This window comes from Euphorbia lathyris, chromosome 7, assembly GCF_963576675.1.
Source record: "Euphorbia lathyris chromosome 7, ddEupLath1.1, whole genome shotgun sequence".
Lineage (NCBI taxonomy): Eukaryota > Viridiplantae > Streptophyta > Magnoliopsida > Malpighiales > Euphorbiaceae > Euphorbia > Euphorbia lathyris.
Genome location: NC_088916.1, coordinates 67652506 through 67664396, shown reverse-complemented (window position 1 = coordinate 67664396; position 11891 = coordinate 67652506). Strand labels below are relative to the sequence as shown.

General features: G+C 33.4%; 1 non-coding gene across 1 annotated transcript; it reads right to left on the bottom strand.

Annotated features, from left to right (window-relative positions):
- Positions 1 to 10137: 10137 nt before the first annotated feature.
- LOC136201827 (small nucleolar RNA R71) lies at positions 10138 to 10244 on the bottom strand. The gene has a single exon (XR_010674166.1). It is a non-coding gene; the product is annotated as a small nucleolar RNA R71 (small nucleolar RNA).
- Between the last annotated feature and the right edge of the window lie 1647 nt (positions 10245 to 11891).

Sequence of the window (11891 nt, the reverse complement as noted above, 5' to 3'; positions counted from 1 at the left end):
CAGGAAGTGATTGCAGGGTAGTTATACATTGGATTGAGCATTTGTCACTCCCGATAAATGGGAGATACGTCCAAGGATCGCTTGTGGAAGACTTGACTCTAAATCCTTGCAAGGTGATACCTTAAGACTTGAAATGCAGATTTCACTTAACCTATCTAACTGGAGTCAACTCGGCCTGTACAAGTAAAACGAACGTCTCGCTATATGTGACTTGACATTGCCCATAGTCATAAGATTCAGTTCAAGGATGTAGTTGATAAAGGATCGAAGTATACTGTAACTAATACGGAAAGGTCAATGACAGAATCAACTTATCTTCTTATAGCTCTAGGGGAATGTTTCGGATTTGCTAATCACATTTCGCGTACTCATTCCGTTATGCAAAGATTAAATATAATTCTGAGAAAATTAATTTAATAGTTGCATACGGCTAGAAGCAATAAGAACCTAATGGGTCACACATAAGACTTGGAGCCCAAAAGAGAAACAGATGTTAATTAATTAACGGAAGCCCAACTGAGTCCACTAAGGCCCAGTAAGTAAGGGGGGCGATTTTTATGTATAAAATACATAAAGAAATTAATTTGATTTTAAGAAATCCTAATTAGATTATGATTGTGAATTAAATTAATTAAAGGATAAATAAGTTAGGAGGTTTAATGAGATTAAATTGCTCCTATTATTATCCTAAAAGGTTATTATAATTATCTTTATATTTAATAGATAATAAATAAGAATTATATTCCGAATTAAATTCTTATTCAGTAACCTAATTCTATCTAACTAGGATTTAGATACAAGAGAGTATATATACCCCCTATATATGTGAATTTCGGTCAGAGCATAGTCTACCGAAGAGAAGAATTTCGACCCCCTTGTTGAGGACGAGATTATTCACCGCTTCCTTCCATTTCAATTGGTTATCAATCTCTTTCTCTATTCCTTGATCTTGTGTTGATTAATTAGAGGCAATCTATTCTTGATTGCTTTCATACGGTTGAATTCTAACTTGGTTTTGAATTGTATTTTTGTCTTGTGCTCGGGAACTCGAAGTAAGAGTTGTGGGCACTTCGATTGCAACGGTAGATAGAACATCAAAAGGTATTTCCTTCTATCCCTCTTTATATGAAATAACGATTAACGGATCTTGGGTTAATGAAAAAAGGTTAAAATTTTTATATTTCCGCTGCCAAACGTTTGCCTATTTTCCTTCAGTTTGGCCATGTAAGACGAAGAGCGCTTGATGCGTCGGTTAGGAGGACTGAAGAATGGCAATGGGATGTAGTGGTGAGGGGTAGGGATAGACCTAAGCAAACTTGGAGGAGGGTGATCGAGAGTGATATGAGTTTATTAGGGATTGAGGAGAATATGGTAGTGGATAGGACAGAGTGGAAGGAGAGAATTTATGTCGCTGACACGACTTGATTGCACAGTTTCATATGATGGTTCATGTTAGCCGATCCGGAATCATTTCGGGACTAAGGCTTTGTTGTTGTTGTTGTTGTTGTTGTTATTGTTGTTGTATTGAGCCATCGATCATTAATTCTGTTATGGATTTAGCCTTGCTTTAACTTTTCCGTCGAGTTTGGGGACACGCATCGTCAAGACGATTCGGCCTATTGACGTGGATAAATGAAAATAAGAATTTATTGACTGGGATAGATAGAGAGTAAAAAGTAAAATGAAATTACGGAAATCAATTTCCAATAAGTTCTTTCGTCGATGTTCTCCTCTCCCATTTTGTGATTTTCAGCATTAGAATCGGCAAATCGGTCTTCACCTTTCCCAAACTCGACAGAAAAGTTAAATAAGAACTTAATCCATAACAAAATCAATGATCAATGACTCGATGTGTAAAAATAATTGATTATGGACTTGATCCTTAAAACATATAAAGTCTAGGGGCTTAATTATGCTTTTTGTCAATTAGTTATAGTTACATATATTGAGTTTCTAGTTAACGAGATAATTAGTTGCGGCTAAAAATACATAACACATACATTCATTTTTTATAACCCATCCTTCTCATTTTATTTTATGTAAAGAGCTACATTCATCTCTCTTTATGGTTACATTAAAAATATAAAAATTTCCTTTCACTGTTGTTAGCGATATTTTACGAATATGTTAATTCCAACATTGTCACATGTGGTTTGGGTGCAGACGTCCAGAGAAATTAATTCTCAATTAATATCAAAGATTAAGTTTATGGATTATGTGCGCGAAAACTTAAAATCTAATCGAAACGATTGGCGAGAGATGCAAGTATTGAAAAAATCTCTCTTGGGTTTCTAGCGTCCTTATAGAGACTTTGCTAGATAATTTAAGGCTATTGCAAATAAATAAAGGAAATATAAGTGCGTAATTGACACAATAATTTGATGGGGAAAAAGTCTATTTTATTGATATAAACTGAGTCTGAGTATAAATGTTGAGGTAAATAATTACAATTGAAATGATTTATATATTAACATATAGCTAAATCAATTGCAAAATGTAACAAAATCAATAACATAAGCAGAAGATGAAATGCATAATTATATAAAAAAAAGTAATGGAATCGAAGTTAGTAATTGAAACAACAAACTTGGAGGCAACAATTGGCTATCTCGATGAGGCTTTGAGCTACGGCCGGTTTCGGATCCACGAACACTATGAGCACCTCGAGCGACGGAGAAGAGCAGGGCTGACTTCGTTTGTGGGTTTCTGATTTGAGTAGGTTAGGAATAGAATAAGTAACTTTTGGGATAGAACTAGGTCAGAATTGTGCCACACTTTGGATTCAGATACATATTAATGCAAAACGAAATCCTAAAATGAAATTTAGGATGTTGGGAACGAGTGTATATAAGAATCAGAGTTAGAAACGAATTTTTAAGGGGTCCAAAAGGTAAAAATAAAATTGCTAGGAAAAAACTATAAAATCGGGCAGAATGTGCAAAGATAAATTGAGGTGTAAAGAATAACTTGTAAAATGAGTGTTCGGACACGAAACGAGGCAAAACGAAATCCTAAAGTGAAGTTCAGGATGTTAGGAACAAGTTTGTATAAAAATTGAGGACAAAAGTAGGATGTAAAGGGTCTGAAATATAAAAAGGAAATTGCTAGGCAGAACGTATAAAAGCTAAAAATTGTGTAAATTGATTTGAGGTGCTCAAACCATGCTCAGATTGTTGCCAATTTCTGTCCCACACTGTGTGTGGACTGAGTCACACACCATGTGGATCCCTTATACGTATTTTTATAGTTCCATTTTACATTCCACATGACGTGTGACTTAAGTCATATGTCATGTGGATTAATCCATTTTCGGGAAGAGAGTTTAAACTTCACCCACACATCCTGTGGGAACTCAGCACATCATATGGGTGATCTCGTGTATTAAAATCCACACAGCTCACATTACGTGTGGCTTAGTCACACGACGTGTGGGTTGTGATTTTTGGACTTATGTTAAAATTACTATATACTTTTATTTACATAAAATTAAAAATAAAATATTTTTTATAGTCTAACAATTGCCCCCATCTTTTGTGTATAAATTGACTAGGATTTGAAATTTGTACAAAAAAAAATATATATTTAGAATTTTTAAACCAAAATTTTCTTTTTTTTATATATTTATATTTTTTTCCTTTCTTTTTAACCCACGCAATCCTGCAACAAAAGGAGATTTGTGAATCCCTTAAACTTCTGCTCTTCTATTTTTTAAATGTCTGTTGCAGCCGAAACTCTCTTTTCTCCTCATTTCTTTTTACGTTTCTTTTTCCTCATCAATTTTTTTTCTACTTTTTTCTTCTCAAGAACACAATCAATATCAAGTTTACCAATTTTCTCGATTTAATCATGGGTATGTAAACTTTTTGGTCTTCTATTTATTATTTTCCTTGAATTTGCATGTGGAAGTTTGAAAACTCAGAATTTTCAATCATGATTCCAATGAGAAAGTTTCAACTCGTTGATTTAAATGTCATGAGGATTACTTAGTTGCGTTAGGAACAAAAACCATGGTTTTTGTATATGTGCTTGAATTTAGCATGTGAAGATTTTTGTTTTACTGTTTTCCTTAATCAATTATCTTTTTTCTTCAAGCTGGTTTTTCTTTTTGATATTTAATTGTATTTACATTGAGAGTTATACCATAAAGGTTTGAATGAAGGAAATCAATGTTTTGAATTTAGATAGACTGAACAATTGAATGAATTGAATCTAAAAATACATGTTTGAGTTGTAGTCTTGCTGCTGAAATGTTTATGCATAAATCTACGGTTGCTCGATCATACTTTGATACCAACAGAGCTGACTCTATTTTGAGGGTGAGCCTAGGCTTGCAAGAGTTAACTTGTTGATTTAGCATTTGTTTTGATTTATGCATTGACGATCAAAGTGTTATGTTCTAATTGTTTGCATTCCATTTGATCCAGGATAGCGTTCTCACACTTGGCCATGTTGCTGCAACTAACAGGCCTCTGTTGTCGCCATTTCTTTTGAAATGAGATCGTGACTTGGCCATCCATTGGGAAACATATCAGTTTCCTACGAGCAAGAAAAAACTCATTGTTCCCTCGTTTTTATACGGGATAGGACAAGCTAATAAAGAAATTAGAACCGGCATAATGAGCAACCTCAACAAGCTGTCGTAAAGCTTTGAGTCCTGGGCCAGATTTCCAAAGTTGGACTTCTGTATTTTCTCTTGACTGCTTGATTCAGTAATCTAGAGTTTTTATTTGTTTTTAATTTTTATATCAATATTTTTTGCTGAATGTTTCTTTGTTATATAAGAGCCTTGTTTGAGCTCGTGGATTTTATTTTTTTATTCTTATCTTTCTTGATTGAATGACTAGGGAATAAACCTGAATTGAAAGGCATGCTAGCCTATTAATTAGGCACGAATTTGTACAAAATTTTCAAAATAGTTATGTATGATTTTCTGTTGTTGAGTGAATGAAGAGGATTATGACATGCTTATTCATTTATTCTCCTATGCTAAGAGATAAATCAAAGACATGAAACTAGAATAAAATGTTAATTTATTTATTTACCAATGCTAAAACAAGATGAAAGTAGAAAAAACCATGTTAGGGACTTACTAATACTTGTTACGGAATAACGAAAATACTCATCTCCGCCTTGAAATTGGCATTGCTTTCTGGTTCTTTTTTATTTTTCTTCTAACATTACGTGTAGGATTAGTCATATGACATGTGGAATCTATTTTTAAGATCATAAGGTTTTGTGCACTTTCCACATGAAGTGTGGAAAGCTTGACATGACATGTCAATTTTCATAAGTTACAAGAGGGGTTGACTCATATCCACACGACACGACGTGTGGGAAGAACCACATGGAATGTGGCCTCAGTTTTACATTTATCGTCAACTTGATGCCCTCATCTCAATATTTCATTATGTTATTCATTTGCCTCTAAATTTAAATCCAACATAGTTTGAATATATATATCCAATGTAAAACAACAATATATCCTGCAAAAGCTAACAACTAAAGAGATGTGAAACGAAAAGTAAAAATGTGAACAAAATGGAAACAAAAACATAAATATATTTTTTTAAATAAAATTATTTTGAGCACTCGACACCCAGAGGATTCATGGTTTTGGGGCTATACAAGGACATGATTGTTTTCTGTTAAATCTGCATATCACTTGGCGGATAAATGTCAAACCATATCTGCAGGGGTTGTGTCGAGTTCTTCCTAAGGGGTATCAGGTCTTTGAAAGCGCCTCTAGACTGTCAGTCTACCTCTGAAGGTTAGGCATTTCCTGTGAAAGTTAATTAACAACATTCTGCCAACTTTTGCTGCGTTGGCAAAACGCAAAGTTCCATGCGCTGAGATGTGCTTCCTCTGCGGTAGCCAAGCCAAAGACTCATGCGATTAAGCAGTGTAAGAAAAATCGCGAGGTGTGGCGTATCGCTGAGTTGTCGCTACGTATTGATAAAATTGAGGCTCCGGACACTTTCTCGCGGATTCAGGTATGTTTTGAGCGTTTAACACCCTCTCAATTTTCACTAACAGGTTGTATTGTGTGGTGGTTATGGTATCGGCGTAACAAGTTCATTCATGAAAACCGGTGGATTGACGATGGCCTTCTTTTGACTAGCGCGACTACTTTCATGGAGGATTAGCAGACAAGTTCTACTAACCCTTCTTCTTCAATCCCTACCGCTATGACCCTTGATCCTTACAAAATATGGTATCCACCCCCAAGAGGTGTTACAAAGATTAATTGTGATGCTTCAATAGGGAAAAATGGCTGAATTGCAAGGGTTGGGTTAATAGCTCGGGAAGAGGAGGGTCGGATCCTTGCTTCGGTTGGCATTCCGATAAATCAGTGTGACTCGATGGAAGAGGCAAAACTTCAAGCGATAATGGCGGGGTTGGCTATGGTCCGTGATTGCTTCTTTTCTCATATTTGCATCGAGTCTGATGCTCATTCACACCTTTTTGGGGAACCGACTACCAATAACTACTTTGAACCTTTTGTACGAGGATGTTCTTATCTTTAGCTCAGATTTTGCATTATTACTTTTACTTTTACTCACCGTGAAGGTAATGAACCTGCCCATCAACCAGCAAGATGGGCTAGGGATTTTACATTTCCAATATGGGAATCGGTCTGTACTGATGCTACTCGATTTTTGAATTAATATATTTTATCTTCATAAAAAAAACCACATATTCCATACAAATTTTATGAGAATATGATCCTGCATGCTAAAGTGAAAGACTATGGCCAAACAATCACAATCACAGATATATTTAGATTTATTAAAATTTTATAATTGAGATTAAAATCATCCAAAACTTTGACAAAGTCATAAGTTAAAGTTTAAATATTAATCAATATATAAGTTTACTAATTTGAATAAACTAATTAAATTATTCAAACCTGGCAGATTGGTGAATTAATTGATATGTTAATTATAGTTAATCAGTCAAATCAAAATGGCTGTCTGATTACATTAAAAAAAAAAAATTAACTTTGGTCGAACACATATCAATTAATCGTGGACCAAGTTTATATCAGGTTCATTAATATTATTGTTGTTTTTATATATAAAATCACTATTAAATAAATGATTGATTTTTGTAATTACAGGAATAACTGAAGTTTGAATTCTATCTAACTTATGTGCTGCTTAATTGTCATCGGATTCATCGATACTAATTAAAATAATAAAGACGAAAATTAATAAACATTTACTATTTTTTAAGTGAAAAATAATAATAGACAAAGTCATAACTTCATATATCATTAGGCAGAGAGTATGTTAACTTTGTTTTTAACAAAATTAGTATTATTTTAGGTGTTTTCACTATTGGATAAATTTTACACTCCATTTATGCTTTGAGGTTGATTATTACGTGCAAATTAGATGGTTATTTTTTTAATATATAAGATGGTTTTTGTTTTTAAAGATACTAGTCGAAAACCCGTGCGATGCACGGGATATGAAACTTTTATATAATTTAGATAAATAAATAAATTGACATATTTACTTTTAAGTAATTTATATCATCCTATGAAAAAAAAAATTATATTATGTATATTTGAAATTAATATATATATTTTTATTGATAATTCAAATTAAATTAAATTAATTTTGAAAATAATTGATTAATTTTTTATAGAATTTTAATTAAAGGTGTGAATGATTTATTTATTTTTACAAAATTCAATGATTTGTACTTTTTAATAATTTTAATACATTTTTATATAACTGGAATTCTGTGAAACAATGATAATAAAATAGGAGATTAATTAAAAAAATATATTAGAATATAATGAAAAACCAAAAATTGAATTAAATTACAATTAAAATTAAATATTATATCTAGGATACAAAAGAATTATAATCTATATTAAACAAAAATTGAATTAAACTATAATTAAAATTAAATATTATATCTACGATACAAAATAATTACAATGTATGTTAATTACATCAATATTGCTACGAATTTGTGCTATTTATACCTGTTTAGAATATTTTTACGTTCAAATATGTTTCTTTCTTGCAAGGTACGTAAATATTTGGTAAAATCCAAATAGGAATGAAAAGAGCCTAAAAACAGAATAAAAACCCTACAAAAAGAGTCAAAAACAACGAAGATCAATTACACCTAAACGAGGACAAAGACGAAGTCAGAAATAGAAGAAAATGTCACATTCTCGGTTGAGGAAACAAGATTCTCAGTAGAGAATTTACAAAGCCGCGACCGAGAATCTCAAATTCTCGGTCGCGACACGCGTTTTTCAGCAGCTCCTTCCCTTCGTTTGAAGACCAAATAAATGCTCCCCCATTCTCGGACGAGAATTGCCATTCTCGGTAAGTGCAGAAATTCCTCCAAGTGCAATGAACACATGTTTAATTCAAAGAAACGCGTTCGTTCGGGTGGATAAAGACGTCTCTTCACAGAGGATACGATCATTCACAACGGACACGACACTTCAACCACGACTCTTCAACATCTATAAATAAAGAGTTGATGGAGAGTTGAAGAGATATAGAAGAAAGAGATTAGTATAGAATTTATGCAGAAATTCCGAGTCAAGTGATTCAGAATTTAGATTTCATTTCTATAAAAAGCAATATGATGTGCACACATTGTTTATTCAATAATAACAAACACAGCAGCGTTTAGATTTGTTCATATTAGTTTACATTTTGGTAGAGGCCGACCGTATCCCTATTACGAAGTTACAGCGAGAAGATTGAGTAGAGGATCCGCCCTGAGTCTGACAAACTCTAACGAAACCTAAGGAAAGGATTGACAACCCGTTCACTTGCACGCCGTAGAATGTTTTCATGCTCATTGTTCTCTGTAAACTTGTATCAAATTTATGTTTCATCTAATAAAGTCTGTTCTATTCGATAGATTTTTATACAGCATTTTGGTAAAGGATCCAAGGTGGATTGCTGGTGTTTTCATTAAAACGTAGTTTAATTCAAAATCTTTACAAGGAAACTTTGTTGAACAATTTAACAAATTAATATCATCAGTAGAGTATTAATTTGATTAAGGTAGCAATCTTACCCGACCGTAGGAAGATTGACTATGGTTCAAAGCCCTAAAATTAGAGGTTCCGTCATTTATTTCATTGTTATAATTTATACAAAGTTTAAGTTGTTTTCTTTGCTTAATGCAAACGAATACATTTGTTTACTTTTCTAAAAGTATTTAAGCGTTCCTGTCTTGCGAATTAATCCCTAAATCATAAATATTTTCTAACATTTGTTATACTCTAATCTAATCCTTATTCTAGCAATTTCAAAACCAAATCCGATTTAACGATTTTCCATATTATAAATCTTAAAAGTATATTTAACCAATTCAAAATAAGTTTTTGTTAAAAAGCGTTCCCTGTGGGATCGATATCTTTTATTACTACAAGCGTATACCGTGCACTTGCGGAAATCGCTCAACAAGTTTTTGGCGCCGTTGCTGGGGAACGCCAAAATTTTTGACAAAAATTTTAGATTTTTCGTATTTTATTTCGAATATAGGTTTATTTATACTTATTCAAATTTTTTTTTATTTTAAGTTACTAACATAATTATTTTTCTAATTCTGTTTTGTAGGTCGTTTTGGTTCGTGCGAAATTTCAAGTTCATGCACAGTTCTCGAAGTTCAGGCATTCCACCAAAACCGCTAGACCCAGAAATTGAAAAGACCCTTAAAAAGAACAAGAAAAACAAAAACAAAAATAAGACTCCAATAAAAACTAGAATTACTGAGCCAGAAATTATGGCTACGCTTATGGATTACGCTAGGTCAGGAGTGGCCGGTGTAACAAACAGTATAGTTAGACCCCAAATAAATGCAAATCAATTTAAGATTAAGCCAGCATTGCTTAATATGTTACAAAATAACGTAACATTTTACGGGTTACCTAACGAAAATCCTAACACCCATTTGACAAAATTTTTAGAAATTTGTGACACTTTTAAAATAACAGATGTGACTGCGGAAGCAATCAAACTTCGTCTTTTTCCTTTTACTTTGAAGGATCGAGCCAAAGAATGGTTAACTTCTATGCCAGCCGCAACATTTGAAACTTGGGAGCAATTAGCCCAAGCATTTTTATCAAAATATTTTCCTTTAGCAAAAACCGCAAGAGTCATAAAAGAGTTAACATCTTTTTCTCAAAATGATAATGAAACTCTTTATGAGGCTTGGGAACGTTTTAAAGAACTTCAACGTTTATGCCCACACCACCAATTGCCCGCTGAACTTTTAATGCAAACATTTTATAATGGATTAAATCCTACCTAGAGGTTCATTAGATGCTATGTCCGGAGGGTTATTCATGAAGAAAACGTCGGCCCAAGCAAGAGAACTTTTAGAGGAAATGGCAATCAACAGCAGTATGTGGCCCGCGGAGCGTGGACACGTACCAATGGCGAAACCATCATCCTCAACTATGTCATCAGTTAAAGGTATAGTGAATCTTGATCCAGTTGCGATGTTGCAAGCCCAATTTTCTGCCTTATCGCACAAAATTGATAGGTTTATGGCACCGTGTGATCCTAATGGTAAACCAATCCAAACGGATGTGGATTATGAAGGTATGAGCGAAATTGAACAGGTAAATTTTGTCCAAGGGCAAAACCAAATTAATAACCCTTATTCCAATACATATAATCCTGGATGGAGAAATCATCCTAACTTTAACTGGAGAGACAACAATAATAATGCTAATGCTAATCAAAATCGTACCACTAATTATCAAAATCAATCAAGAGATACGATTAGCACTTTATCTTCTAAAATCGACAAATTTATTGATGCTATGAGCGGAAAAATAAGTAATCACGACGATGGTTTTAAACGGATCGAGAATAAATTCGATCAGCTTATTAAAAACCAATCATCTAGCATCCATAATTTGGAGGTTCAAAATGGACAACTCGCTAAATCAATTCCATCCCGCAAAGAGGGAAGTCTTCCCAGCCATACGGAAGAAAATCCGAAAGAGCATGTTAAGGCAATCACTCTTCGTTCAGGGAAAAATTACTTAGGTCCGGAAATGCCCGGAAATTCGACTTTACCAGGAACTGATTTACCAAAATCCAAAGAAGATACATTAAACCAAAAAGATGCACCAATTGACTCTAGTACAAAAACTTTTGTACCCAAACCACCTTTTCCACACAAAATCCGCAATAAGGACTATGACAAACAACTTTTAACATTTTTAGACAAACTTAAAAATTTGCATATTAATTTAACGTTTATGGATGCAATTACGCAAATTCCCAATTATGGTAAATTCCTAAAAGATTTAATTTCAAAGAAAATCAGTTGGGAAGGAATTTCATCCATTTCACTAACCGAAGATTGCAGTTCAATTGTGTCCAGTAATTTGCCCACTAAACTCAAAGATCCCGGATGTTTTACCATTCCGTGTAAATTGGGAGATATTGAATTCCCAAGTAGTCTTTGTGATTTAGGAGCAAGCATAAACTTGATGCCATTATCTATTTTTAATAAGTTAGGCTTAGAAGAAGATATCAAACGTACCAACATGGTTTTGCAATTAGCGGATCAAACCACTAAAAGACCATATGGTATAATTGAGGATGTTTTAGTTAAAGTTGACAAATTTATTTTTCCTACCGATTTCGTTATATTAGATTTTGCATATGACGTTAATTGTCCGCTAATCTTTGGTAGACCGTTCATGAACACGAGACGTGCTCTAGTTGATGTGTCGGAAGGGAAAGTAGTTTTAAGAATAGGAGATGATAAGATCGAGTTTGATATGAATCAAGCAATGAAGTATCCTATGGAGGATTTCGCTTGTATGAAACTTGATCTAGTTGAAGAATGTGTAAATGACATTGTTCAAAAAGAAGAAATAATAGAAC